The 23803-nt window shown below is 47.2% G+C and overlaps 1 long non-coding RNA gene across 1 annotated transcript; it reads left to right on the top strand.

Annotated features, from left to right (window-relative positions):
• The first annotated feature begins 732 nt into the window (after positions 1-732).
• LOC150010684 (uncharacterized) lies at positions 733-22764 on the top strand. Its single transcript, XR_016511257.1, has 3 exons — positions 733-809; positions 2804-2891; positions 22495-22764. It is a non-coding gene; the product is annotated as an uncharacterized LOC150010684 (long non-coding RNA).
• The last annotated feature ends 1039 nt before the right edge of the window (positions 22765-23803 follow it).

Genomic DNA, 23803 nt, shown 5'->3' with positions numbered 1-23803 from the left:
TTACCTCTCCTTCCCATTAACATAAAAAACAAAACAAAACAAAAAAGCTCCAATTGTTTGTGAAAGGCTGCCAACATCATTTTTCAGATTCAGGAATCAATTTTTTAATGGGTTTAAATGTAAGGAATTTAAAAAATTCTCTTCATTATGGGGGTAGGTAAAGGAAAAATACATTTTATTCCATATAGCATATTTTGATGTAACATGTAATCATCTTAACTGACTATCCCTCTATTCTGACACTATTACAAGATTTAAAAAATCTAAAATCTAAAATTTCTAACTTCCAAGAAAAAGCTGCTGCATCCACTGACAAGTTATGAAATTTGTACCATGGTTTTTCAGAATGTTTCAGTGTAAAAAGTCCTACAGCTTTCCCCAGATTGATCATTTTAAACAGCCTTTTATAGCTGAATGCTCTATGCTCTCTCTTGTTAAGCAAGCAAGCAGATGTTTTTGCCTTTAAAAAAAAAAAGTACCATAATAAGCACATGCCCTGCTGACTTCATCAGCTACAGAAAGTATTCAGGGCTCCTTCTGCTGGAGGGGGACTCACCTGAAACTTAGTTCCCAAATTAGTAACCCAGCAGCATCTCACTTAGCAACTGGTGCGTCCCACCAATTAAACTGAAAAAAGTCTCTCTCTTATTCAGATTCCAACTTAAGCTTTCACCTGTCAGAGGAAAATGAAACCATCACTAACAGCTGTTTATTTTGCTGGCAGGTTCATGCCTACAACAGAGCGACCCCCCCCCCCCCCCACCGCAGGTGAATTACACCCTCACGTTGGTGCCGCAGTGACTAATGAGGTATTTATGAAAACTAACGTGTGTAGTCCCTGTTTCTGCAGTGTGTCACTGCTGCCGCCAAGTGACAGGTCCGGAGAATCAGCAAATCGTACACAATTGGAGCATCATCCTTTTCCTGAACCAAGGCCCCTGCTATGTCCTAGACAAAGATACTGTCTTGTGTGACGAGAACGAAGCCGTGCTCCTAAATCACACTTCCCCCATGTGGACGTCCCTCTGAATTCACGTCTTCCCAGAAAAGAAAGGCATGGGTGATTAAGAAAATAGTGTCTTTCCCTGAACTATCTAATTTTAGAGTTGAGGTAGTTTTTAGTTTGGTTGGTTTTCCACAACCTCACGCAAAATCACACTCTGCTACACTAAGGGAAATTCACTGCCTTAAAAATCCACCAGTCACACCCAAAACGTGTCACTCTGAACACGCAAGAACTGGGGGACACATGCAAAGACTGTTCTCTTGAGCAACCTCGTGCTTGAACTGGGCTAAGAGCTTTTCAATTGCTGTGACATTTTCAGCCAGGGAAGTAGTCATCGTCACAGGGCCATGTTTTACAGGCAATTACTTTATATGATCAATGGAGCAATTCCCCATCCAGAAAGGAACCAAAGCGATCAAGTTAAATCATTAAAGAGAGAAAGAGAGAGCAGGAGAAAGGATTCATCTCATTAGCAGGTGCTAGTGCTGCGGGGCTCCGCGGAGGCGCACCATGTCACTGGCCCTTTAAGACAATGGCTGCGCCCCCTCCACCCCCGCCACCCCCGCCCCCATCGCTGTTGACAGGTCTAAACCTCCCTAGCAGCCCATTGTGGCCACAGTAGGAGGCACCTGCAGAAAATGTGCCAAAACCAGGCGGGGAGCAAGAGCTTTTCAATAAGCTCCGCAGCTGGAGAGGAGCGGCAACACTAAACAAGCAGGCGCGGACCGAGCATGTGATGGGAAAAGGGTCAAAGCCAGACACCTCCTATCGGCTTTCCGAGCACTGTTCGCTTCAATTTGCTGACATCTTCTAGCTGGCTGTTCTCTATTTGCTTAATATGCGGAGGTATTTAGCTTAAAAGCACTAAATGCTCCATCACGATGAGCTGCCCTCTCTCCCTTTCCCCATTTTCTGTTATTAAAGACATTTCCCAGTGTTTTTTCTTTCTTTCTCGCTTTCTGCCCCAAACTAAGATTGTTTTCTTTTCCTTCTCTCTCATGGCATTGTCTGCCACAGGCTGCCCGCTTGACTTTACTCATCTTTAATTCGGAGACAGGGAACACTCCCAATCCCGATTGCTCTTAGCACGGGTCTGGAAGCCACATCGCGTGTCAACTCATAAATGCTTATTGTGCACCTACTGTGTGCCCACCGGCGTTCTCGAGGCTCCCAGAATCCCGGAGATGGACGAGGCGTGCTTCCCCTCATGCTGTGTGGGATCCAGCAGAGAAGCTAAATAACTAATATCATCGTGGGTTTTAGGAATTTGTTTTGCTTCCCCACACTGGCCTTCGCGGTCTTCACAGTTCTTTGGAAGACAGGCAGGCGTGGAGGGGGCCGCAGTGACCCGCTGGCGGTGTGGTGGCTTTGTCGTCAAGCGGGGGCCTTGGGAAGCAAGAGGACGGATTCTCAATTTCGTCTCTCCAAGATGAATGATAGATCGGAACCCCTCGTAGCTTCTCAATTTTGGTGGCTCTCACTGGTCTTATGTTTACACGCTCTCCTGTTAACACGAGTCTTTTATTTTATTTTATTTTATTTTTCTCACTTGAAGTAGTAAGGCCCGATCTTATGAAAAGCATCTGAGACTCAGGGCACACGACCGTGCCCGGGGCCACACGATGAGTAGGCAGGTGGTCGGGTGCGAAGGCCCACACGGGAACCCGCCCCTACCTCCTGCCCCCAGCTGCCTCCTCCGCGGTCGGCCGCGTGCGTGGGTGCGTGATTTGGGAGCAGCGTGGAAACAGACAGACACAGTGGCCTTGTCACAGCGAAACTCTTTCCTCCCTCCTGCAGATGGAGAGCGTTGGCGTGTACGGGTTCTGTGGGTGTACGGCAAAGAACAAAATGAAGTGTGACTCACGGTGGGAAGAAACCGCTTCAGGTAGGAAATGAACTAATTTGCGTTTCAAACCAGCGTCTGAAATGGCAACCGCTAGAACGTCATTCCTTTACAGAGGGACTAGGTGCCTTTACGACGGGGACATGGAGACTTCAGCACACCTGAGACATTGGCACACAGCTGCAAGGCGTCAGCTTGTTCAGATGCCAACACGTGGGTGGAGGTGTGAGTGAAAGGGGATCTCCGAGGCCCTGGCGTCAGGGAATAAAATCGTTTCCCATAGACCCAGAGCCTGGATGGTTTCTGTCCATGGCTCATGGAGGTGACCTGGCATGGGCCTGGCCTGCTGGGCACAGCCTTGTCCCCTGCTCTGCTCTATCTGCGCCCATAGGAAGGCAGGAAGAGGTGGTCTCTCCACTCCTCTGAGCTCGTTTGTGCTTTAACATCTCCGCTCTCAGACAACTGGTCCTCTTCCTCCTCCCTCCTCGGCGCCTCCCTCCAGTTCTGGAGACAACAAGTGGACTATTCATGTACAAAGAGAAAGAGTGAGCGGCGAGGGGGGCGATGCCACTGACAACTGCGCTGAAAGCCACTGGCTGTTCATTTACATTCACACTTCTAAAAAATGTTAACTAATGATGTTAAATGGTTTGCCAAAGGTCCTGTCAGGTCAGTTGTAGAAGTGTCATTTCTGCCTAATTAGGGCTCTTGTGGCTGCCCGGGGCCTCCCAGTGCCACTGGTGACAAGCTGAGAGCTGACAGCTGCCATTGGTGCCAATGGGAAGGTTGGGCTGGTCATGTTTTCCAACTTAGCCAGGTGTTTGGTGAATGGGGGAGGGACCTGGTGCGATCTGAGCGCCTCTATGATCCTTTTTCTTTCACTGCTCCCTCCCAAGTCCTTCCACTTTGCCTGTCTTGTCTTGTGTCAAGGTCAAGAATGGGCTTTGCTAAATCAGCAATTTAGGTTATCTCTGGGAGGTCATTAGCAATCCCCAGCCCAGACATTTCAAGTGGTCTCAGACCCAGATGCTGGCATTTTTTTTTCTCCCTAAAAATCAGATAATAGGACAAGAGAAAAGAAAATTTTAGGGTAAAAAAACAATAGTAGGAAGAAAACAAAACAAAACAAAACAAAGGAGACCCAGAAAATTCTGCTTAGCCACCAAAGTGTTAACTTCTGAAGATATTCATAATAAAATTTCTTGAAGAGAGAACAGCTAAAGCATCCTGATCAATGCTTTACATATTTTAAAGACTAAAAGACAATAAAGGATGATAATGAAAATATTCGATTGGCACTAGAGTACCCGTCACATAGTAGGTGCTCAATAAATAATTTAGTTTTTGATTTGATTTTTTTTTGGAGAAAAATTATTGATTGAGAAACAGAGGGTGACTGATGGAAATCCTGCTACTTTTCACGCTTGCTTTAAGTGTTTATACAACACACTTTGAATTTCTCAGTTTACCATGAAAGTCACGCTAAGTTTGAGTACCACATGATGGGTTGCTATGTTAGCTTACTTCTTTTGCCCTACTTTTCTTTGTTTTTGTTTTTTTAACAACTTAAGACATGCAAAACATGACTGGTGCTCTGCAGCCCTAGGTTGCAGCAACCACAAAGCAAAGAGGTGCTTCCGTGGCAGTGATAGGATATCTGTGTCCAGAATTTGGATTTGAGATCCTGGCAGATCCTGCAGGGATGACGGCACTCCGCCTTTGTGCCAGAGTCAAACACACCAGCCTCTGCGCACACAAACACACATACGCATACCGAGCGTGTCCGGGGGCCAGTTAGACAAGGGATGGCAAGGAATAATCCAGGGGCATTTGGTGGCAATGCTGTGTTAAAAGGAAATAGTGATCTGTGATCTGAAAATGACAATGTTCCTTTTGTGAAAAATCTAAGACCAGACTCAAAGAGTACTGTTCTGCGAAGGAGGGAGATTAAAATGGTGGCTATCCGAAACGAAGTTTTTAGCTTTATTTTCCTCGCCCGGTCACCCCTTTCCCACCCGCTGCCACTGTTTCTCTCATTTGGCACAGTGAAAAGGGGAACTGTTTGTATCTGTTGATTTGATCAAAGGAGTGTTACAAAGATTAAATTTAGAGACAGCACATCAAAGCACACCTGGGCCAATACCTGTGAGGTGCCCAATAGCAGGGAATTCCCTTCCTGCTGTCTGAGTCCTTCATGGTTGCTATTCTGTGATGTCAAGTTATTTTTTTCAATACCTTGGACTTTTATGAACAAAGAGAATTAACAGAATGAGCTACTAGGCTGACCTCATTAATAAGTGAACAGAGATGAACCTACCCCTATTTCCCTCCAGGGAACTCCTTTGTCATTTAATTTCCCCAAAAGATACATTTTGCAATTTTGTCCCTCCCTTTCACACCACAGCACATGCTCTTTTTATCCTTCAGGGACTCTTTGTTGTTGTTGTTGTTGTTTTATTCATGCTGCTATTATCCTGAGACACGTTTCTCTTCCAGTTTCAATGCTCACCCCTCCCTTGGCTCTGCCTGCCACACCTGCCGCTGTCTCCTGGTCCCGACCCACAAAGCTGCCACTGCTGTATGTGTACTTTGGGGGTCAGTGGTTGCTACCTGGCTCTTACAAAAGCTAAGTGGCCTCCTACAGCTCTCCTTGTGGTTAGGAAGAGGACTATTTAAAAACTATTCTGGAAGATATTAGTGGTAAAGAAGACCTTTTGCAGCAACTGAACCAGCCTAGAAAAATAAGCCAATGAGTGAGTTATTAAAGCTCAAACTAACAAAAATGTTTGAAGACTTGTGAACAGAGGGAAGAACTGTGAATTACAGTAAGTCTTCTGTTTTGTGGCATTAATATACTCCAGTGGTATTTGTGATATTCGTGGCAACTGATCACCATAACGTGACCCTGGAAGGGTGAAATTATGTTCATCTGGACATTACCTAAATCTTTCTGAAAGATAGATCTGATTTTGTTTTTCCATTGCTTAAGGCTTTTCAGTGATTCTTTCTGATCTGGCTCTGGCTTCTCTTAGACCTTGAATCCCTACTCTGGTTGTGCTGATCTGGACTTGCTGAGATGTTTCATACTCAGGGCCTTTGAACAGACTCTTTTTTAAATTTTTTTTTTATTTTTAATCCCCAGAATGCTCTTTCTCCCTATGGTTCTGACAAGCACTTACTATGCTACCTCCTCCCCAAAACTCTCCTGACATCACCCAGGTTAGATGGGCCTTACTTTCTTTCTTGCCCCCCTGCAGAGCCTCACCCTCTTCTCAGTTACAATAATAATTGCCATAATAAAACTTCCTTCCTGTTGAGTGCCTTCTGTGGGCCAGTAAGTGTGAGCACTTCCGCTTGTGATATCATTTAGCCCTCGCTGCTTTGTGAAGAAGGCACCGTTGTAGAGACCCCTTTACTGATGATGACTCAGGCTCCAGTTGCATATTTAAGGTCAAACAGCTTGAGAGCAGTGGAGGGTGACCAGGGAGCAGCCAGTGTGGCTCAGGTGCGCATATTAACCACTGTCAAACTCAGCTGCCTTTCAGACATACATATAACAAAAGAGTGATACATCTGCCTGGCTGAGCAGTTGTTAGAGTGTCATTCCGAGACGCCAAGGTTGCAGGGCACATACAAGAATCAACCAATGAATGCATAAGTAAGTGGAACAACACATCGATTTTTTTTTTTTTTGCCTTACTCTCTGTAAAATCAATCAATAAATTAAAAAAAAATTAAGAATGATATATCTGAAGACAAGGGCAAGGTGAGTTCACAAAAGCATACATGAGGTCTTGTGGGTTTTAGATGAGCCACAGGTGTGGATGTCAGCCTCCCAGTAGCAGGAGAAAGACGCAAGGTCAACTCCAAGCAGGCAGAAGGAGGAGGGTGCTGTGGGGAGCTGTCCCAGCTTGGCCTCTGCTGTCTCTCCTGTGGGATTTAGAGAAGTCTTGGGAAAATTATTTGGGCTTTCCAGGAATCTGTTTGCATGAGGGACCAAGTCCCTTCCCCGGAAATGCTAAGATAGTCCAGAACAAAGCTTTCTTTGGAGAAGGTAATTTTGAGCACTTCATGAAGTCCTGTCGCTCAGTCTGTCCCTTATCTGGGGGCTTGAGCAAGCAAAGACAAAAGCTCCTAGGTGGGCGCTGGGCCAGCCCCCCACGGTGTCGAATTGAGCAGTAAGTAGCTCCGGCGCTGTGACAGCCGCAACAGCAGAACGGGTGAGCTGGGTGCTGGCAGCGCTGGTGGCACTTGCACAGTGGCAGTGCCTGTACCAGCGGCAGGTGGCTCCATGCCTTCGAAGTGGACACACAGCAGCATCCTGGCGGCTGCAGAAGCTTGGTGGCTTTCGTGAGCTTTGGAGGCAGGTGGCTGGCTGTGACCTGGAGCGGGCTCTGCCTGCAGAGGGGAAGGTCCTGGGGCTGGCTCTGTGGCGACTAGAGCGTGGACAACGGGGGCGGTGGCGAGATTGATGCTCGCATCTCCCCTTGGAACAGATTGCTGCAGGAGCTGGTGGGAGTTGGAGCCAAAGAAATGCTCTTTATACTATTGAAATGACCCCATTTTCTGCCTTGGCACAGAGTGACCTGTGAAGAGATGAGTGACATTCTACGAGGTATTTAGCACATTTGTAGGAACCAACCAACGAGTTAAGAGAAGCTCAGTTTTTTCTAGTGGGGACAGTTGAGCAAGCATTCATTCATTCATTCATTCACGTAGTTGTTCGTTCAACACACATCAGTGGAATCTTTGCTGGAGCCTAAAGTCAGATTATGGCATCTGGATCTGGCGCTGTCATTTTATAATCTGTGATCTTGAGAAAGTTACATGATTTCTCTAGCCCTCAGTTTCAGTCTGTAAAAAGAAATGTGAGTGATGCTAACTATCCACCTCCTTGAGTTTGAGGAGAATCGAAGGCACGGGAAGGTGGAGCACCGTGTCCAGCACAAATGAGCATCAATAACTGTGAGCTGTGATTAAACGTTAGGCAATGCGCCGGGAGCCACATAATCCCACACTCATTAAGGTAGTGTTTGTCCACAACTGAAATGTGATGTGGCCAATGTCCTCAAGGATATGCTATGCTCACTGCCTATCATACTTGGTGGAGAGATTATAGATTCCATTTACTTACTTTTCTTACCTGCCTTTTGGGATTTTTCCGGAGTACATGAACTATGGATGAGATTTTAGAATAGAAAGGAAAGAAATCAGCCCCAACCATCTCTGTGGTGCTTTCCTCTGTGCTGTGACACCTCTGTGGCCCCGTGTCCTCGGACAGTTCCAGTGAAGGGAAGCGCGAGGGCACTCATGGTGGCTTATCACATCTGTTGGCAGTTCTGATTCCCAGAAAGTTCTCGCTTAGACTTTCAGCTTGTCGTTCCTAACAGTTATGGTTCCTTCATCTATTCCTGCAGCCGATACTTACTAAGTGCCTTCTAGATGCCGGGCACCATGCTAAGTTCTGGGGAGACGATGGTGAGTGGCAGCCAACGGAGTCGCTTGATGGAGGTAGAGATTTACTGAGGTCCTCAGACCGCAAGCCTGTCTTTAAGTAAATGTGTCATTACCGATGGTAATGCTCTGAGGTCTATGAGAGTGCACAGCAGAGGGTGAAGGGGTCGGGGAGAGTGTCGCCAGGAGGTGGCAGTTACGCTGAGACATGAGGGGAGTGGAGGAGTGATACGGGGCTATCGGCAGGGGCTGAGCACTCCAGACAGAGGGGCAGAGCCTGCTTCGGGGCCACACAGAGCATCTGATTCCCTTTCCGCGTGTGAACCCTTAAAATATTGAAGGTGGCTTCTTTGCCAGAGTCCTTCTGCTTCACTCCCCGTCTCTTCAGCTTTTCTTCCCAGGATGTGATTTTACAGTCTTTTGTCATTCCGATACCCCTCCCCCCTTTTAATTTCAGTTTTATTGAACTGTTCACATATCATATAATTCTCTCATTTAAGTGTATAATTCAGTGATTTTTAGTGTATCACAGAGTTGTGCAACCATCACCAAATCAATTTTGGAACAATTTTCATCATTCCAGAGGGAACCCCCCATACCCTCTAGCAGTCACCATCCATTTCCCCCCAAAACCCCAGCCATGGTAAACTACCAACTGCTGGTCGTCACTGCAGAGCTGCCTGTTCTGCACGTTTCATATAAATGGAATCAGACAATAGGTGGTCTTTTGTAACTGCTTCTGCATTTAGCCCAGTGTTTTTAAGGTTCATCTGTAGTGTAGCGTGTGCCGGTATTTCACTTCTTTTGGCTGAATAATAGTCCATCGTACAGATATATCACGTTTTGTTTATTCATTAGTCAGTTGTATCCACTTATTGGCTCTCATGAGTGATGTTGGTGAGAACATTTATGCACAAGTTTTTGTGCAGCTATGTATTTTCACTTCTCTTGAGTGTTTACTTGGAGTGGAATGGCTGGGTCACGCAGTAACTCCATGTTTAACCTTTTGAGGAACCGCCAGACCGCTTTCCTAAGCTGCAGCGCCGTTTTACATTCCAGCCAGCAGCGTGTGAGGGTTCTGATTTCTCCACATCCTCGCCAACACTTGCTATTATCCGCCTGTTTTATTATAGTCATCCTTGTGGGTGTGAAGTAGCGTTTCATTTGATTTTCTTTCCACTGATGCCTGATGGTGTTAGTTAGCATCTTCTCATGTGCTTATTGGCCATTTGTGTATCTCCTTTGGAGAACTGTCTGTTCAGATCCTTTACCCACTTTGCAATTGGGTTATGTCTCTGTATTATTGATTGTAAGAGTTCTTTATATTTTCTACAGACAGTTCCCTTATCAGATATATGATTTGCGAATACTCTCTCCCATTTTGTGAGTTGTCTTTTTACCTTTTAAATAGTGTCCTTTGAAGCACAAATGTTTTAAATTTTCATTAAGTTCTATATTTTTTCCTTTTTTTTTTGCTTGTGCTTTTCATGTCTTATTTAAGAAATCATTATCTAATGTAAGGTCACAAAGATTTATGTCTGTTTTCTCCTAATAAGAGTTTTATAGTTTTAGCTCTTACCTTTGGGTCTTTCATTCATTTTGAATAGATTTTTTATGTATGATGTGATGCAGAGGGTTCAGCTTCATCATTTCGTATCATGTCCAGTGGTCTCAGTGCCATTTGTTGAAAAGACTATTCTTTCTCCACTAAATTGTCTTCACACCCTGGTCAAAAATCAGCTGGCTCTAAATGTGAACACTGAAGTTTATTTCTGAACTCTTGGGTTTTTTCATTTACCTGCCTGTCCTTATCTACTGCCATACTGTCTTGATTCCTGGCTGGTTTAGCTCAGTGGATTGAGCGTCGGCCTGCGAGCTAAGTGTCGCTGGTTCGATCTTCCAGTCAGGGTACATCAGAGAAGGAAAACTCTGACTCCAAAAAACCTCCGCTGCCTTGCGGCATACCTCTTCAGGGGAAAGGCTAAGGGAGTAAACCCCGACAGAAAATCCGGAGCCGGAGTCCCTAAGGCGGTTTGACGTTGTAGTCAACACCGGCAACTCCTGCGGCGCACCTGAACCCAAGCTGTATCGACTCCGTCTTTCCCTTGGACCCTTCAGCTGCGAAGAGAGGGGGGGTCTGCTGCATGGGCAACAGCAGACCCTCCATATCACCCTGCCCAGGCTCTGTAGCTTCAGCGTCATCGCAAGATGTCGATTCAACACGGGAGGAGACAGATACCATGTCACTCCCGAGTCGGACTGCACAGCCATCCTCGGCGGTGCAGATAGACTCTTGAGAAGCTACACCATCGTCTCTCGAGACGACGGCTGCCGACGACTGTCTTGATTGCTGAGACTCTGATAAGTTTTGAAATTACAAAGTATGATGAATCTTTCAAGTTTGTTCTTATTTTTCAAGGTTTTTTTTTTTTTTTTTTTTTTTTTTGGCTGTTCTGGATCCCTTGCATATCTATATGAATTTAGGATCATCTTGTAAATTTCTACGAAGAAGCCAAGTAGGATTTTTGTAAAGATTGTTTTGCAACTGTAGATCAATTTGAAGAGTATTGCCATGTTAAGAATGTTGAGTCTTCTGGTTCATGAACTTGGGATGTCTTTTCATTTACTTAGGTCTTCTTTGTATTCTCTCAATAGTTGGTAGTGTTTAGAGTATAAGTATTACATTTCTTCTCATGAGTTAATTTCTAAATAGGTTATTATTTTTGATGCTATTTTAAATGAAATTGTTTTCTTAATTTCATTTTTGGATTGTTCATTTCCTATCCCTTTTTAGTATGTGGTCTTCAAAGGAATTAGACTAGCAATGAACACAGCAGCATGCCGCCCTTGCACTTTGGATACAGCTGAGAATAAAATATAAAAATTCCTGTCCTCTTGGAGCTTACATTCTAGTGTATGTGTGTGTGTGTACAAATTGTAACAAAGACGTCAAATGATAAATGATATAGAGAAAATAAAGCTGGATGGGGTGGTATGGAATGATGGGCTGGAAATGAGGTCAGAATTTAAATTAGGGAGTCCAAGGAGGCCTCACTGAGAATGTGATGTTTGAGCAGCAGCCTGAGGAAGGCGAGTTGTCCAGCCCCGTGGGTATCTGAGGGAGGGAGGGGCATCCTGGGCACAGGTCGCGAGGTGGGAGCAGCCTTGTGTGTTAGAGGTCCAGCAAGGAGGCCGCCGAGCTGGGAGAGGACCCCAGCTTCTCCCCTCCTCAGCGGAGGAGCCGCGTGATCCGGCCTTCAGCCCTAAAGGACCTCAGTGGTCCTGCGGAGGATAGACTCGGGGGAGGAGTGGGCTCGGCAGAGGAGTGGCAGGGAGGCCTGTTAGGGAGCTATTGCACCACGTAGGCGGGTGATGGGGCTGGTTCGGGTTAGGGTAACAGGTGCTTCGGGGGTAGGGTTTCTGGCAACTGGACGTAGGGGTGTGAAAAGGAGGAAAGTAAGAACGCTGCCCAACGGTGCTGGCGTTCTTGGTCTGAGCGCTGGAACGATGGAGTCACCCGTTACCGAGGTGCAGATAGCTGGAGGAAGAGCAGGCTTGCGGAAGGGGAGGCCAGGCGTTCGGCTGGGGGCCTGTGAATTAGTCACCTGTTAGACGTACCAGTGGAGATGAGGGAGCTCAGACTAGAAATGCCAGCACGGATGTCATGCCACACGGATGGTACTTAAAGCCCAGAGACGGAAGCGACTCCTCAAGGAGAGAGGGTCGGTGGAAAGGATGTCTGGGGACTAGAGCCTGGGCGCTCCCGCTTTCAGAGCTCACAGAGGTGAGGAGCGGCCACCAGAGAAGTCTGAGATTCTGTGACATAAGGCAGAGGAAAACCAAGCGTCTTAAAGTCGAAAGAAGCAGCTATTTCCCGGAGGAGGGGCAGCGTGCTACGTGGAGCGGTGCTGGTTGGCCGTGTCTGATGCAGACTGAGGATTCACACGTGTCTGTTCCTTTTGTGGCCACACCAGTGGCGGAAACAACAGGCATGTCCCAGGTGCCAGGTACCACTCTGAGTACTCCCACAAGCTGGGGGCAACCCCGCCTGACCCCATGTGATCACAGTGACTGTCCTTTGCACAAGTCCCCAACTCCAGCCCCATCCTCCCACCTCTGTTGTGGTCCCTAAAATAGCAAAAAATGAGTTTCTTCATTTTTGGTATTCCTGTGTCAGCAAATGCAGAAAGTATATTGTTTTTCCTTGATGTTCGTTATGCAGCCAATTCAATACAACCTATTTCTACAAAATAAAAATATAAATCAATTTATAAACATATATGATCATAGAGATCTCCCATGAGGTTCATTTCCAATGCCCATGTGGTTTAATATAATGATTCCCCCACATCGTCGCTGTTCTCTGGATCATCCCTGTCCATGTCAGGTGACATGATGGGGTCACTTCTGCTCTGCTTGTTGGAGGTAGAGGATAAGTGGATCCAGGAAATCTAAGAAGTGGAGGCATATAAATAAGAGGGGTGTTGGGGTTCACCAGGTGAATGGTGGAAATTTGGGGCAAAGGCAGAACCTTGGAGCTGGGAAAATGCAGGTGAGCTTGGGTGGAATAGAGATGCTAGGGACATAGGAGCTGTCTGTGAAGAAGAGGTAAAGTTAAGGGACCCTTTCTGTAGGTCTGTCCCAGAGAGAATGGAGCCAAAGTAACCAGCCAACTGAGCACTGGAGAGGCGTCAAAAGACAGCAGGAGGCAAGAGCCAGCGGGCTGGACGGGCTGATGAGGGCAGGGTGCTCTCCGACAGGGGTTACCAGCAGGTGTGGCCAGGCTCCAGGAGTCATACCGGCGCCCACATCCATTCTTCTGTTTTAAATTTCTATCTTATCAAGACACATTTTGCTTTCCACGCTGAACAGAACTGTGATTTATAGATCACATACTGCCACGTCCCTTGTTCTAACGTTTCTCGTCTCTGACAGGTACATTTTTCCCTCTGGGATGTCAGGCCGTGATGTCCATGTGTGGTAGGGACATGCTGGGGCACTCGTTTTGGTGGGGGCTGTGTGGAGCTTCATCTGGGTCCCCCTTCCCTCCATCACTGCAGTCACACTTGGCGTCACGCAGCTGAGCAGAGTGGAGGAAAGAACCAGTGGCTGCGTGGGCTTCCCCTTGGTGGGGGGGCTTGCTTGGGGGCACCTCCGGTCTGCCTCCCTGGGCTGAGGCAGAACCCTCAAGGGGCCAACAGGGTCAGCAGGGCTCCTGGGATGGAGCTCGTACGCCCGGATCAGGTGTTGAGACTTTATCCTGTAGGTCATGGAGACAAAGAGGACTGACGTGGCCGGGTGTGTTCCTGCTGGAGACACACAGTGGCGGTGCGTAGCGAGGGCAGGACAGGAGGTAGGGAGACCAGCCAGGGGGTCCGCTCAGGAGCTCAGGTGAGCGGTGAGGAGGACCTGGCAGAGGCACTGGAGAGGGGCGGGAGAGGACCCTGGGGAGGAGAGCACCGTTGTGGAGGTCGGGTCAGCAGGAACCGGAGCCTAATCGGATGTGCTGTGAGATCCAGGGTGACTACCAGGTGTCTGACCAGGGCAGCCTGTGCTGCCACGTTCCACTCCTGCGCAGGAAGCAGTGAGATGATCTCACACCGTCTTCATCCTCTGCAAATGACCTTGAATGACCTATATTTTGGAGGCAGAAGTTTTTTTTGGGGGGGGGAGGAATGAGCCTGAAATATTCTAACAATGGTCTTGATTCTCCCCTCCTCTCATTCTGTGGCCAGCCTGGTGGATCACCTGGAGTGGTGGAACATGGTGAACCCTTAAACAGAATCGTTATGTGTAGATATGAGGATGCTGCACCCCACCACTGATTTTCTCTGCCAGAGCCTGGGAAGGAGTGAATAGAAGACCAGCCTGTCCCTGAACTTGACAGAGTCAGGAGTGGCTTGGCTAAGATTACCGTAGATGGCTATGTTTGAGTTAGTACTCAGCACCTCCTTTCCTATTGTTTCTGTGACTCTGTTGTTTTAAGCAAGCCAATCCTCACCTTTGGAGCCAGGGTTCATTCTCTGCAGACAAAGCCTCTGTTGGGAAAAAAAAGAGATCTCAGAAGCTTCTAGAGAGCTAGGGAAAATCACAAGCCACCAGCAGTGGAAGTTTCAATTCCAGATCCTTAGGCAAAGAAATAGAGATAGGGTTTCTCCCTCTATTAATTAAAAAAAAAAAAGATTAAATATGAAGTAAACAAATCTGGATGGGGATGAGGGAATGGCCTCCTGTGATTATTCCTGCCTGAGTCTGGAGAGAGTAGTATTATCCATTCAGGTGATTCTGGCAAACTGTAGATTCCATTGTCAACATTCAACAGTGCAGCTGATGTATAGAAGGGAGGAAAGATATTAAACACGGATGTCAGGACTTGACTTGCTGAAACGGTATTTCAGTCCTGCTTTTCTTAGGTGACTGACTGTATTTTCTCCCCTCATTGACCAGTTTGGGAATTGTTTGAAAACAGTCCACATATTGTTTTTCCCATGAGAAAAATAAACTCAGTAGCAATAAAATAGCTGAGCATATGGGAAGTTGGAATCCACCTGTAACCCCTTCAGCATCCAAAGGAAGTCTTTTCATCCATGTACCAAAAACTTGAGGATCCGAGAACCTGAAAATTGGTGTTTCTTATTAGAAAGACTTCTGTCGCTCTGAAAAGAAGGAAAACCCGCATTTCCTGTGAGCGGCAGATTTTCCTGGAGCCCACAGCCACGCAGGTCATCTGAATTCGACTCCAGAGCTGTCTCCTGGGAGCAAGATGGCACCTCTTATGCTCGCTCCTGCAGTGAAATGATTCGGGCGCTGTGAAGTCGGGCATTGGTGCTGTTGAAAACTCTGGCGCCTCCAGAAAAGGTTGCGAGCGCATGGATCAAACTATCATTTGAAACATCGTTTGCCCTGGCATGTGGCCAACATTCTTTGCTCTGTTGTGCGGCGCTGTGGAGACTGGGTCCGGCATCCCCTGCCTCCGGAGGTGCCAGCTGAACAGGGAGAACAGTGGATGCGGGGATTTGTACAGTGAGTCATTCCTCATCAGGGGCCCGATGATACAAATGTGTCAGAAAACACAGATGGTTGGAGCTGGAGTGGGCGTCAGGGATCATCCAGGGCGGGTAAACCAATGGCATTAAGCGTGAGGGCTGGGCAATCAGGTTTTGGACATGCTACTCACTCTGTGACTGGCATGCATGTTACTTACCTTCTCTAGGCCTCTGTTCCCTGTCTCGTAAAAGGCAGAACCAAAACACACCCAAGAGGATATTTAAGAGACTTGATTGAAATGGTTCTTATAAAGAGCTCAGCACAGTGTCTGGCACACAGTAAATGCTCAATCGTCGTCGGCAGCCGTCCGTCTCGAGAGACGATGGTGTAGCTTCTTAAGAGTCTATCTGCACCGCCGAGAATGGCTGTGCAGTCCGACTCGGGAGTGACACGGTATCTGTCTCCTCCCGTGTTGAATCGACATCTTGCGATGACGCTGGGGTGTCCTCTCCAGTGAAGCTGAAGCTACAGAGCCTGGGCAGGGTGATATGGAGGGTCTGCTGTTGCCCATGCAGCAGACGCCCCCTCTCTTCGCAGCTGAAGGGTCCAAGGGAAAGACGGAGTCAATACAGCTTGGCTTCAGGTGCGCCGCAGGAGTTGCCGGTGTTGACTACAACGTCAAACCGCCTTAGGGACTCTGGCTCCGGATTATCTGTCGGGGTTTACTCCCTTAGCCTTTCCCCTGAAGAGGTATGCCGCAAGGCAGCGGAGGTTTTTTGGAATCAGAGTTTTCCTTCTCTGATGTGCCCTGACTGGAAGATCGAACCAGCGACACTTAGCTCGCAGGCCGACACTCAGTCCACTGAGCCAAACCAGCCAGGGTAAATGCTCAATAAACGTTTGTTAATATAAATAGCCTGACTCCTTCATCTTGGGGTGTGAAAAAGCGGCGAGTCAGCGCAGAAACGTGACTCCTACAGAGATCACAATTCTGTCCGGCAAAGGCGCTGCTTAGGAACACAGTCCTTCCAACAACGGGCCGCCTGGGGTTGAGCATTGCCTACCGGGGGTGCTGAGCAGCAGACAGAGCTCACTGCAAAGCTCGAGTTTGTACCTCGCAGCTGTAGGCGGGTGTCTGGAGTGCACAGCCTCGAGGAAAGTGACCGACTGCTGATCCCACCCATGTTTCCCTGGGCAGTCCACTCAGCGCGTGTAAGACAGGGTGCTTGGTCTCCCAGTTCCTTCCCAGGGTTTTTGTGGGTTTGCGTGTTTATTTTATTTTTGACATTTCGAATCTGAAGCAGCAGAAGTCTGCCACTCGGACCAGGTTGACCGGTGACCCAGAGCTGGGGGAGGGTAACTGATTCACAGAAACCTCAAAAGTCTGAAAAGAGGCGAAACTGCTATTTTAAGAAATGCAATAAGGGTATATTTAAAGCCCTGCCCTTAGGTTCGAAAGTCAACTGCAAAAATAAACTGCACAATTGCGGGACAAGAGGACCGCGTGGAAGGAATTCAGGGTTTGCCCCAGTTTATTGAAGCGGTAGGGCCATCCCTTCTGACAGGTTTTAGGAAATTAAACCCTCGCTCTGGTTGAAGTTGATTTAGTCTTCTCCCTCTATAACATAGACTGTTTTCTCATAAAGCAAATTTATAACCCAATCAGCTTTTCTCAATAAAGAACAGGAGGGTTCTTAGGTTTTAACAGGAAGCCAAAGGTGGTAATAGATAGAATACCAATTTAGCAGTGTTTTATGGTATTCCCAAATGCCCCTACTTGGTGGCAGCCCAGCTAGTCCCAGAAATGTCCTCCCCCTTTTGGCACTAACCAGCCAACCCAAGGACAGGTTGGCTCTTCCACTAGGATGTAGCTAGATAAGGGGTCATCAGGATGGGGATTATGTCTCTGCCAGCAGAGAAGCTTCCATTTTTACAGGTTAGCAAAAAAATTTAAACCCGTTATTGGCTGCGTTCAGTACAAAGTCAAGTAGAGAAAAAAAGTTTGTCTTCATTGGCTGGTGGGTATAGACAGCAAATGTGGCCTCTAACTTGCTGAGATATGTCACACATGAAGCAAAGATGTGGGAAATACAAGGAGTCAGGGCTCCATGCCAGGTGGATCAAGGGGAGGGTGCCCTGCCTATACTCTCACCAACGGGCCGCCTCCTTCTATTTTGGGGTCTCCACTCACATGTTAGACCTTTCCATGTATGCCCATATGTCTCCTTTCTCGCCCCCCCCCAATATTTTCCCTGTCCATACTTCTATCTGAATATTTCTATTGACACGCCTTCAAATTCACCGATTTTCTCTTCTGCTGGGTCTAATCTGCCATTAAAATAATCTACTGACTTCTTACTTTTGGTTATTATATGTTTCATTTCTATAATTTCTATTTAACTTTTTATTTTTATTTTTATTTATTTATTTTTTTAAAATACATTCTTTTTTTTCAGATTTAATGTGTTTTATTGATTAAAATATTACATTTGTGCCAATTTCCCTTCCCTCTGCTCCCCTCCACCCGGTGGCCCCCCTCCCTCCAGTTGTCCCCCCCTTTTAGATTATGTCCATTAGTTGTGTATACAGTTCCTCCCAACCTCTCTCCGTCTATTCCATTCCCTCCTACCTTGATCCCCAATTCCTTTATCATCTCCCTCCCTTTCCCCATTCCCCCTCCCTGTTGACCTCCCCCCAATATGCTTCCCGTACCCACAGTTCCTTTTCCACTCTCGTTGCCTATTTAGTTTGCCTTTGTTTCATCTCCCTAACTTCTGTTTTTTTAAACCAGTCCCTTTAACACCTCATATAACAGTGGTTTGGATCTAATGAACTCTTTCAGTTTTATTTTGTCCTGGAAACACTTTCTCTGTCCTTCTATTCTGAATGACAATTTCGCTGGATAGAGTATTCGTGGTTGTAGGTTTTGGATTTTCATTACTTTGAATATTTCTTGCCAGTCTCTTCTTGCCTGTAGGGTTTCCCTTGAGAAGTCAGCTGATAGTCTAATTGGGACCCCTTTGTACATAATTCTTTTCTTCTCTCTTGCTGCTTTTAAGATTCTCTCTTTATCTTTAATTTTTGACATTTTGATTATAATGTGTCTTGGAGTGGTTCTCCCTGGGTCCAGTCTCTTGGGAACTCTCCTTGCTTCCTGGACCTGCAAGTCTATTCCCTTCCCCAAGTCTGGGAAGTTCTCCTTTATTATATTTTCACTCAATTTTTCAAGTTCTAGTTCATCTTCCTCATTCTCTGGCAAACCAATGATTCTTATGTTGGGCCTTTTATAGCTGTCCCAGAGGTTTCTGATCCTCTCATTGTTGCTTCCCATTTCCTCTCGCTGCATTGGTTGACTGCTTGTTTCTATTTAACTTTTTAAAAATGGATTTGAATGCATTGGTGAAATTCTCTACCTTTTTCTCTGTGCTCATGAATATACCTATTGTAGCTATTTTAAAGTCCTTGTCTTGTAATTCCTCTGTCTAGATTACCTGAGGGTCTGCCTCTATTGTCCCTCTTTTCTTCTGAGTTTTGGTCACGTATTCTATTAACAGAACCGGTATCTAGTAATTTTTAATTGAATGTCAGACATTACATATAAAAGAATGAAGAAGCTCACGATGGGCCCCTTTCCTTTGTTGCAGATAAAGTGGGAACTGGTCGCTGTGACCCTATCAGGGGCTTGGCTCTGTTTGCCTGTTGGTAGAGCAGTCTACTTGGTGCTCCAGCAGAACCCGGGGTGTTCACTAGGACCCATTTCTCTGGCAGGGCCAGGACTTTAATCGTGAGCTTCTTAGCATCCCAAGACTGTTGGAAATGCCACACTGCTTTTCAGAAGCTTCCTGTTGTCCTGTATAGTTCCAGAACTTGGCAAATGTCTCAAGAGGGAAAGTGGGAAGTGTGTTGGACTAACTTCTATTTCCTTATGAGAGGAATCCCAGCTCCAACCCCCCCTAATTAATTGTCTCCATTCCCACGAGACCGCCTGAAGCTTTGCTTGTTTCTTCGCCTCTTTGTATCAGTTCACTGTCTGGGTCCTTCACCCGACCCTCAGCTTCTTGCTTCATGCCCAGAATTAGCAAATTCCCTGCATGTCAGCACGCCTCACCATCCAATTCCCTCTTCTCTGAGATTTCCCTTCCAGTCCTGGTTGTCTCTGCAGCTCTCTATTGATGTCATATAGAGGTTTTTTGTTTTTAAATTTAATCTCAGCCATCCCTTCAAGTCCCGATGGGAGAGATGGTCTGCCGTAGCCACTCCCTCATGCACAGAAGCAGAAGCTACTCTATTCTAGGTGCTGGGGGACACAGTTAGTTTTCCTGATGGCCTTGTGGGTTCTATTCTTTTACTAAGACTAGGGGCAAATATACAAAGTATGCCTATATCACAGGTGTAGGGCCCAAGGGAAAAGAGCCACCTTCCCCATGAATGCAGTGACAGACCTTCTCTCTCTCCCACTGAGACTCTGGTGTTATTCAAGAAGGCAGATGGCTAGATCGGGAGGAACAGTCCCTCTGCATTCTGGCCTGGCCACATAGGGGTGACAGCTGATCAATGGCACCCATTAAGCTAGGGACAACACGGTGGCCCAGTGAGCGGAGAGCAGGCCTCATGAAGGGCTGCAGTAGCGGCCAACCCTCACTGGGTCCCCACTGAACCCTTTTACATGCTTCATGTCACATAACATCACAACAGGCCTACACAGGAGGGAGCTGAGGTGCAGAGGGTTATGCTTCAGTGGCAGAGCCAGACTTGGGTGCAGGCATTTTCCTCCCAGAGCTGCCACACTGCATCATAACAGACACGAGGATGTTTATTCTGGACCAAGAAGAGAATAAGGGGTGGGAAGACTGAAGCTGACTGCCTCTTTAAATACCTGGAGGAAAAAGGAATCAGAGCTGGGCTCTATATAAAGAAAGGTCAGTTGGAACCTTCCAGAGCTGGATAAACTACCTAGCTTCAGGAGTGAGGGAGGGCATGAGCTTTTTATTCCTGGAGGATCCCAGCAGTGGCTGGACTAGGTGACTCAGGGATGAGACCTCTTCTGGAAGGTGGAGCGCAAATGCAGACAGCAGGACACGAAACCCCATGGAGGTGGCCTAAGGGCCAGGGGCCTGAGCCTGACTCTTACGGAAACTGGGACTGAGGCCCCTGAGGCCTTGCATAGCCTCAACCTCTCTCCCTCTCTCTCTGTTTCTCTCTCTTGTTCTGCTTTAGCCATCCTCTTCGAGTTCTAGCCATACCGGTACTTCTGTTTTTGGAAGAGGCCACGGGCTTTCTTACTCCAAGGCCTTTTTGCATAAGCTGTGGCCTCTGCCTTCTGTTGTTTTCTTGGCCAGCTCCTGCTTAGCCTTCAGATCCAGCTCAAATGTCACCTCCTTCAGGAAGCCTTCCATGATTATCTCATCCCAGGTAGCTTACCAGCAACAGAAACCTATTTCTCACCGTTCTGGTGGCTGGAAGTCACAGATCATCTTGGTTGAGTCCTGGTGAGAATCCTCTTACAAGTTGCAAATTGCCTACCTCTCTCTGTGTCCTCACGTGGCAGAGAAAGAGAGCTCTGCTCTCTCTTCTTCTTACATTGCCACTAAATTCATCATGGATGCTCTACTCTCATGACTCCTCCCACAGCCCCACCTTCAGATACCATCACATGGGGGATTGGGGTTTCCACATGTGGATTTTCAGGGAACACGAGCTTTCAGTCTGTCACAGTCTCCCTGGGAAGGAGCAGAGCAGGCGGTTGGGCCCTGCGTTTTGCCAGTTGTATTAGTTTTCTGTGGCTGCTGCAACAAATGCGCATGTACTGGATGGATTAATGCAACAGAAGGTTATTCTCTCCAGTTCTGGTGGCCAAAAGTTCAAAATCAAGGTGTGGGCAGGGCCACAGTTCCCTGGGTCTCCAGGAAGACTTCTTTCTTGTCTCCCAGCTTCCTGCAGCTCCTGGCATTCCTTGGCTTGTGTCTGCATCACTCCAATCTCTACCTACCTTTTCACAGCATCTTCTCTGTGTCTGTGTGTCTCTCCTAGAGTGTCTCTCCTAAAGACACTTGTCATTCGATTTAGGGCCCACCTGGATAATCCAGGATGATCTCTTGAGCTCAGGATCAGTAACTTCATTACATCTGCAAAGACGCTTTTTCCAAATATCATAATATTCATAGGTTCCAGGGATTTGATGGGAAGACATCTTTTGGGGGGAAGGGGGCGACTACCCCAGTCTTTCACATCTGACTGTTGTTACTGTGGTGTTCTGATGAGTGAGAGCCATCTTTCCTGAAGGCCACCCTTAGCCCTGTGAGCTAGCACCCCTTTGCATATCTGCTCTAACTAGATAACAATCCTTAAGTTGGAGGTGATGGTGGGGTGCACACTTTGCTTTGTTTGACATAATGACTAACATTATGACCTTTGATACTCATGTATCTTCTGTGAGCCCCTGTCTTACATTTCTAAAATGAAGCAGTGAGATTAGGTGACTACCTCTGGAATCCCATCATGCTGTAACTAATGCCAGGACGGGGTAGGTATCTCTCTAGTAACCGTGTGCCCCCCACTTCTGGCCCATGATGTGCTTGCTGGCAACTGGGGGGGTCAAGGTCAGAGCCACACATATCTTCAGGCTCTCTACGCCACCCTAGATTTTCATCTGCTGCCTGTGGAAGATCACAGAGTGATTGTCCCAGACCAGGAAAAGGGTCTGCATCTCTCATGGGGGACCCACAGCCTGGAGGCCCTCCCTGGTGGTCTGACGTGGCATTAAGGCTCAGGAGTCTCCGGTGAGCTCAGATTTCCAGCCAAGAGATTCTTTAATCTTTTCATGGAGCAGAGAGCAACAGTGACACCATGACACCTTTTCTGATTGTGTTTTAATTGAAAAGGTTAGATTTGATTATAGAAGCCTGCACTGTAGTCGAAGGGCTTGTTAAAACATGTATTAAACCCAAAAGATTGCAATGCTTTGCTGTGTAATTATATAAACAGTCACACAAACGGAGCCGTTTACAGTCAGCAGGAATGCCTTTTCAGTCGCACGGTAGCAAACCGGTGTTGTTGATAAGTGACAGGTGAATTTATTTTTCCAAGGACAAACCCAAGTCGGTACCCCCCTGACATCAGCTGGGCCAGCTTTTTCATTTCCTCCCCTTGTGTACATTTTCCTTGAAATCCGTTGTGATTTTAAATAACGTTTCTGTGTCCTCAGGTGTGCGTGAACTTCTCATCATGGTTCAAGAAAATAAAATGGGCCGTGTCTGCCATGTTTCAATATCTCAGCAGTATAAATGATCCAGCCGCGAAAAAAGAACGCCTCAACTGTAGTTTTAAAATAGGAGTGGAACTACCTTAACATTCCCTGCAGTTTTAATGAAAGTGTCCTATAAATTTACTGAGGATAAAGGAGTACTTTGAAACACACTTTCCCAGCCTTCCCAAAGGACCTGCGATGCTTACTTATCTTTTTTGAACTTCAAAATAAATGAAACATTGATCAGAGCTGTCATTGAAACATAACTCCTTGTCCATCACTAGCTCAGCCCTGGCCTCTTCAAAGGAAACAGGCCCCACAATCACGATTTCCTCCAGGCCCCAAGAAAATAGGAGGCACAAATGGGCTGGCGAATTATGTGCTTCTAGCGGTTTTGAAGGGAAGCATTTACTGAGGGAGAAAATTGTTTTAATCTTATAACAACCAAGGAGGAGAGTTTGTAAAACACGGAACACCTACACATGCATTTGATTTTGTTGCGTAGGAACATGCGGGCACATTTCTTCCCCCAAACGCACCTGATGCCTCAACTGAGGGATTTTGCTGTGGCCTGGGTAGGTGGAGAGGCACGGGGGCCAGGGAGGGGGAGGGGAGGCTTTGGGGCGGGGGCTGGTGATGAAATTGAGGCCACGCTGAAGTCAGCAGAGAATCCCAGGGACTCAGGGAGGGCAACCCCAGGGCAGGACAAAGGCTCTCCAGCCCCTTCGGGAAACACGGGACCTACAGGACACCCAGAGCTCTGCTCTCCCACGGCCCAGCCCTTCAAGTCATAGGACAGAGGAGGGTGGTGCCCCCTTTGCCCAAGACCCCCTTTAATAACTTCCTGCAGACCCAGCCTTAGCCCTCCCAACTGTGGCTATCCCTGGCAGAACTCAACACAGCGGGTGTCTTAGGAGCTCAGCCTCTATGGTAGCCAAAAATCAACAAACACACAAGCCGATAAATTCAAATCTTCAAGACACCAGTCCTAGGAATGGCTAGGAGAAGAAAGGAGGACTAGTACGTGGCTTAAAAGAAAAGTGCATGCTTCCCATTACTGGAGGGAAGAGGGAAGAAGGGAGGGAGGAAGGAGGGAGAAAAACCAGGTATGGTCGTGTGCAAATGCAGAGACCCCTCTCTCTGCAGTTGGTGCACAGCCAGGCATGGCGACAGCCGGCGTGAGCCGCCAGGAGAGGCCGAGGAGCACAGTGGAGCAACGTTTGCACTGTGCTCGGTGTCCTTATGGATGTGAGTCTTTTGCTAAGGG

This window comes from Furipterus horrens, unplaced genomic scaffold (genome assembly GCF_987537825.1).
Source record: "Furipterus horrens unplaced genomic scaffold, mFurHor1.1.pri manual_scaffold_5, whole genome shotgun sequence".
Lineage (NCBI taxonomy): Eukaryota > Metazoa > Chordata > Mammalia > Chiroptera > Furipteridae > Furipterus > Furipterus horrens.
This window is presented reverse-complemented; position numbering and strand designations above follow the sequence as displayed.